This window comes from Atractosteus spatula, unplaced genomic scaffold (genome assembly GCF_055471065.1).
Source record: "Atractosteus spatula isolate fAtrSpa1 unplaced genomic scaffold, fAtrSpa1.hap1 Scaffold_70, whole genome shotgun sequence".
Taxonomy (NCBI): Eukaryota; Metazoa; Chordata; class Actinopteri; order Semionotiformes; family Lepisosteidae; genus Atractosteus; species Atractosteus spatula.
The window spans coordinates 122,501-130,000 of record NW_028296902.1 but is presented as its reverse complement, the minus strand read 5'-3'; positions in this window follow the sequence as shown (position 1 = coordinate 130,000).

The window sequence follows — 7,500 nt, the reverse complement described above, 5'->3', positions numbered from 1 at the left end:
GTCTCTGCTTTCATATGCATTGGTTTTTAAGCTTATTGTATGCACCGTTGTGGAGAAATTACCGGAAATATGTCATTCGTTTGGTCAATATTCTAAAATATTGGACTCTTATTCTTATGATAGCAGAAATGATGCTGCTTTAAAACCGGGGTTAATGGACATTAAATGAAAGGTCTGGGTCTCTGCTTTCACATGCATTGGGTTTTAAGCTTGTAGTTTACACCGTTTTGGAGAAATTAACGAAAATATCTTATCCGTTTGGTCAATATACTAAAAGTTTGGAATCATATTCTTATGATGCCAGACATGATGCTGCTTTAAAACCGGGGTTAATGGACATTAAATGAAAGCTCTGGGTCTCTGCTTTCATATGCATTGGGTTTTAAGTTTTTAGTATGCACCATTTTGGAGAAATTAACGTAAATATGTCATCCGTTTTGTCAATATTCTAAAATATTTGACTCATATTCTTATGATGGCAGACATGATGCTGCGTTTAAAACCGGGGTTAATGGACATTAAATGAAAGCTCTGGGTCTCTGCTTTCATATGCATTTGGTTTTAAGCTTGTAGTTTGCACCGTTTTGGAGAAATTAACGAAAATATGTCATTCGTTTGGTCAATTTTCCAAAATATTAAACACATTTTTATTTGATTGCAGACATGATGCTGCGTTTAAAACCGGGGTTAATGGGCTTTAAATGAAAGCTCTGGGTCTCTGCTTTCACATGCATTGCGTTTTAAGCTTGTGGTCTGCACCGTTTTGGAGAAGTTAACGAAAATATGTCATCCGTTTGGTCAATATTCTAAAATATTGGACTCATATTCCTATGATGGCAGACATGATGCTGAATTTTAAACCGGGGTTTATGAACATTAAATGAAAGCCCTGGGACTCTGCTTTCACATAAATTGGGTTTTAAGCTTGTAGTTTGCACCGTTTTGGAGAAATTAACGAAAAGTTGTCATTTGTTTGGTCAATATTCTAAAATATAGGACTCACATTCTTATGATGGCAGACATAATACTGCGTTTAAAACCGGGGTTAATGGACATTAATTGAAAGCTCTGGGTCTCTGCTTTCATATGCATTGGGTTTTAAGCTTGTAGTATGCACCGTTTTGGAGAAATTAACGTAAATATGTCATCCTTTTGGTCAATATTCTAATATATTGGACTCATATTCTTATGATGGCAGACATGATGCTGCGTTTAAAACCGGGGTTAATGGACATTAAATGAAAGGTCTGGATCTCTGCTTTCTCATGCATTTGGTTTTAAGCTTGTAGTTTGCACCGTTTTGGAGAAATTAACGAAAATATATCATTCGTTTGATCAATATTCTAAAATATTGGACTAATATTCTTATGATGGCAGACATGATGCTGCGTTTAAAACCGGGGTTAAAGGACACTAAATGAAAGCTCTGTGTCTCTGCTTTCGTATGCATTTGGTTTTAAGCTTGTAGTTTGCACCGTTTTGGAGAAATTAACGAAAATATGTCATACGTTTGATCAATATTCTAAAATATTGGACTCATATTCTTATGATGGCAGACATGATGCTGCGTTTAAAACCGGGGTTAATGGGCTTTAAATGAAAGCTCTGGGTCTCTGCTTTCATATGCATTTGGTTTTAAGCTTGTAGTTTGCACCGTTTTGGAGAAATTAACGAAAATATGTCATTCGTTTGGTCAATTTTCCAAAATATTAAACACATTTTCATTTGATGGCAGACATGATGCTGCGTTTAAAACCGCGGTTAAAGGACATTAAATGAAAGCTCTGTGTCTCTGCTTTCATATGCATTGGGTTTTAAGCTTGTAGTATGTACCGTTTTGGAGAAATTAACGGAAATATGTCATCCGTTTGGTCAATATTCTAAAATATTGGACTCATATTCTTATGATGGTGACATGATGCTGCGTTTAAAACCGGGGTTAATGGACATTAAATGAAAGCTCTGGATCTCTGCTTTCTCATGCATTTGGTTTTAAGCTTGTAGTTTGCACCGTTTTGGAGAAATTAACGAAAATATGTCATTCGTTTGATCAATATTCTAAAATATTGGACTCATATTCTTATGATGGCAGACATGATGCTGCGTTTAAAACCGGGGTTAATGGGCTTTAAATGAAAGCTCTGGGTCTCTGCTTTCATATGCATTTGGTTTTAAGCTTGTAGTTTGCACCATTTTGGAGAAATTAACGAAAATATGTCATTCGTTTGGTCAATTTTCCAAAATATTAAACACATTTTTATTTGATGGCAGACATGATGCTGCGTTTAAAACCGCGGTTAAAGGACATTAAATGAAAGCTCTGTGTCTCTGCTTTCATATGCAATGGGTTTTAAGCTTGTAGTATGTACCGTTTTGGAGAAATTAACGGAAATATGTCATCCGTTTGGTCAACATTCTAAAATATTGGACTCATATTCTTATGATGGTGACATGATGCTGCGTTTAAAACCGGGGTTAATGGACATTAAATGAAAGCTCAGGATCTCTGCTTTCTCATGCATTTGGTTTTAAGCTTGTAGTTTGCACCGTTTTGGAGAAATTAACGAAAATATGTCATACGTTTGATCAATATTCTATAATATTGGACTCATATTCTTATGATGGCAGACATGATGCTGCGTTTAAAACCGGGGTTAATGGGCTTTAAATGAAAGCTCTGGGTCTCTGCTTTCATATGCATTTGGTTTTAAGCTTGTACTTTGCACCGTTTTGGAGAAATTAACGAAAATATGTCATTCGTTTGGTCAATTTTCCAAAATTTTAAACACATTTTCATTTGATGGCAGACATGATGCTGCGTTTAAAACCGCGGTTAAAGGACATTAAATGAAAGCTCTGTGTCTCTGCTTTCATATGCATTGGGTTTTAAGCTTGTAGTATGTACCGTTTTGGAGAAATTAACGGAAATATGTCATCCGTTTGGTCAATATTCTAAAATATTGGACTCATATTCTTATGATGGTGACATGATGCTGCGTTTAAAACCGGGGTTAATGGACATTAAATGAAAGCTCTGGATCTCTGCTTTCTCATGCATTTGGTTTTAAGCTTGTAGTTTGCACCGTTTTGGAGAAATTAACGAAAATATGTCATTCGTTTGATCAATATTCTAAAATATTGGACTCATATTCTTATGATGGCAGACATGATGCTGCGTTTAAAACCGGGGTTAATGGGCTTTAAATGAAAGCTCTGGGTCTCTGCTTTCATATGCATTTGGTTTTAAGCTTGTAGTTTGCACCATTTTGGAGAAATTAACGAAAATATGTCATTCGTTTGGTCAATTTTCCAAAATATTAAACACATTTTTATTTGATGGCAGACATGATGCTGCGTTTAAAACCGCGGTTAAAGGACATTAAATGAAAGCTCTGTGTCTCTGCTTTCATATGCAATGGGTTTTAAGCTTGTAGTATGTACCGTTTTGGAGAAATTAACGGAAATATGTCATCCGTTTGGTCAACATTCTAAAATATTGGACTCATATTCTTATGATGGTGACATGATGCTGCGTTTAAAACCGGGGTTAATGGACATTAAAAGAAAGCTCTGGGTCTCTGCTTTCACATGCATTTGGTTTTAAGCTTGTAGTTTGCACCGTTTTGGAGAAATTAACGAAAATATGTCATTCGTTTGGTCAATTTTCCAAAATATTAAACACATTTTTATTTGATGGCAGACATGATGCTGCGTTTAAAACCGGGGTTAAAGGACATTAAATGAAAGCTCTGTGTCTCTGCTTTCATATGCATTGGGTTTTAAGCTTGTAGTATGTACCGTTTTGGTGAAATTAACGGAATTATGTCATCCGTTTGGTCAACATTCTAAAATATTGGACTCATATTCTTATGATGGTGACATGATGCTGCGTTTAAAACCGGGGTTAATGGACATTAAATGAAAGCTCTGGGTCTCTGCTTTCTCATGCATTTGGTTTTAAGCTTGTAGATTGTACCGTTTTGGAGAAATTAACCGAAATATGTCATCCGTTTGATCAATATTCTAAAATATTGGACTCATATTCTTATGATGGCAGACATGATGCTGCGTTTAAAACCGGGGTTAATGGACATTAAATGAAAGCTCTGGGTCTCTGCTTTCATATGCATTTGGTTTTAAGCTTGTAGTTTTCACCGTTTTCGAGAAATTAACGAAAATATGTCATTCGTTTGGTCAATATTCCAAAATATTAAACACATGTTTATTTGATGACAGACATGATGCTGCGTTTAAAACCGGGGTTAAAGGACATTAAATGAAAGCTCTGGGTCTCTGCTTTCATATGAATTGGGTTTTAAGCTTGTAGTATGCACCGTTTTGGAGAAATTAACGGAAATATGTCATCCGTTTGGTCAATATTCTAAAATATTAGACTCATATTCTTATGATGGCAGACATGATGCTGCTTTTAAATCCGGGGTTAATGGACATTAAATGAAAGCTCTGGGTCTCTGCTTTCATATGCATTTGGTTTTAAGCTTGTAGTTTGCACCGTTTTGGAGAAATTAACGAAAATATGTCATACGTTTGTTCAATATTCTATAATATTGGACTCATATTCTTATGATGGCAGACATGATGCTGCGTTTAAAACCGGGGTTAATGGGCTTTAAATGAAAGCACTGGGTCTCTGCTTTCATATGCATTTGGTTTTAAGCTTGTACTTTGCACCGTTTTGGAGAAATTAACGAAAATATGTCATTCGTTTGGTCAATTTTCCAAAATTTTAAACACATTTTCATTTGATGGCAGACATGATGCTGCGTTTAAAACCGCGGTTAAAGGACATTAAATGAAAGCTCTGTGTCTCTGCTTTCATATGCAATGGGTTTTAAGCTTGTAGTATGTACCGTTTTGGAGAAATTAACGGAAATATGTCATCCGTTTGGTCAACATTCTAAAATATTGGACTCATATTCTTATGATGGTGACATGATGCTGCGTTTAAAACCGGGGTTAATGGACATTAAAAGAAAGCTCTGGGTCTCTGCTTTCACATGCATTTGGTTTTAAGCTTGTAGATTGCACCGTTTTGGAGAAATTAACGGAAATATGTCATCCGTTTGGTCAATATTCTAAAATATTGGACTCAAATTCTTATGATGGCAGACATGATGCTGCTTTTAAATCCGGGGTTAATGGACATTAAATGAAAGCTCTGGGTCTCTGCTTTCATATGCATTTGGTTTTAAGCTTGTAGTTTGCACCGTTTTCGAGAAATTAACGAAAATATGTCATTCGTTTGGTCAATTTTCCAAAATATTAAACACATTTTTATTTGATGGCAGACATGATGCTGCGTTTAAAACCGGGGTTAAAGGACATTAAATGAAAGCTCTGGGTCTCTGCTTTCACATGCATTTGGTTTTAAGCTTGTAGTATACACCGTTTTGGAGAAATTAACGAAAATATGTCATCCGTTTGGTCAATATTCTAAAATATTGGACTCATATTCTTATGATGGTGACATGATGCTGCGTTTAAAACCGGGGTTAATGGAGATTAAATGAAAGCTCTGGGTCTCTGCTTTCACATGCATTTGGTTTTAAGCTTGTAGATTGCACCGTTTTGGAGAAATTAACGAAAATATGTCATACGTTTGGTCAATATTCTAAAATATTGGACTCATATTCTTATGATGGCAGACATGATGCTGCTTTTAAACCCGGGGTTAATGGACATTAAATGAAAGCTCTGGGTCTCTGCTTTCACATGCATTTGGTTTTAAGCTTGTAGTATGCACCGTTTTGGAGAAATTAACGGAAATATGTCATCCGTTAGGTAAATTTTCCAAAATATTGGACTCATTTTCTTATGATGGCAGACATGATGCTGCTTTTAAACCCGGGGTTAATGGACATTAAATGAAAGCTCTGGGTCTCTGCTTTCACATGCATTTGGTTTTAAGCTTGTAGTATGCACCGTTTTGGAAATATTAATAAAAATATGCCATCCGTTTCGTCAAAATTCGAAAATATTGGACTCATTCTTATGATGGCAGACATGATGTTGCGTTTAAAACCGGGGTTAATGGACATTAAATGAAAGCTCTGTGTCTCTGCTTTCATATGCATTGGGTTTTAAGCTTGTAGTATACACCGTTTTGGAGAAATTAACGGAAATATGTCATCCTTTTGGTCAATATTCTAATATATAGGACTCATATTCTTATGATGGCAGACATGATGCTGCGTTTAAAACCGGGGTTAATGGACATTAAATGAAAGCTCTGGGTCTCTGCTTTCATATGCATTGGGTTTTAAGCTTGTAGTATGCACCGTTTTGGAGAAATTAACGGAAATATGTCATTCGTTTGGTCAATTTTTTAAATATTAAACAAATTTTCATTTGATGACAGACATGATCCTGCGTTTAAAACCGGGGTTAATGGACATTAAATGAAAGCTCTGGGTCTCTGCTTTCATATGCATTGGGTTTTAAGCTTGTAGTATGCACCGTTTTGGAGAAATTAACCGAAATATGTCATCCGTTTGGTCAATATTCTAAAATATTGGACTCATATTCTTATGATGGTAGACCTGATGCTCCGTTTAAAGCCGGGGTTAATGGACATTAAATGAAAGCTCTGTGTCTCTGCTTTCGTATGCATTTGGTTTTAAGCTTGTAGTTTGCACCGTTTTGGAGAAATTAACGAAAATATGTCATTCGTTTGGTCAATTTTCCAAAAAATTAAACACATTTTCCTTTGATGGCAGACATGATGCTGCGTTTAAAACCGGGGTTAAAGGACATTAAATGAAAGCTCTGGGTCTCTGCTTTCATATGCATTGGGTTTTAAGCTTGTAGTATGCACCGTTTTGGAGAAATTAACGGAAACATGTCATCCGTTTGGTCAATATTCTAAAATATTGGACTCATATTCTTATGATGGTGACATGATGCTGCGTTTAAAACCGGTGTTAATGGACACTAAATGAAAGCTCTGGGTCTCTGCTTTCACATGCATTTGGTTTTAAGCTTGTAGATTGCACCGTTTTGGAGAAATTAACGAAAATATGTCATCCGTTTGGTCAATATTCTAAAATATTGGACTCATATTCTTATGATGGCAGACATGATGCTGCTTTTAAACCCGGGGTTAATAGACATTAAATGAAAGCTCTGGGTCTCTGCTTTCACATTCATTTGGTTTTAAGCTTGTAGTATGCACCGTTTTGGAGAAATTAACGAAAATATGTCATCCGTTTGGTCAATTTTCCAAAATATTGGACTCATATTCTTATGAGGGCAGACATGAAGTTGCGTTTAAAGCCGGGGTTAATGGACATTAAATGAAAGCTCTGGGTCTCTGCTTTCACATGCATTTGGTTTTAAGCTTGTAGTATGCACCGTTTTGGAAATATTAATGAAAATATGCCTTCCGTTTCGTCAAAATTCCAAAATATTGGACTCATTCTTTTGATGGCAGACATGATGTTGCGTTTAAAACCGGGGTTAATGGACATTAAATGAAAGCTC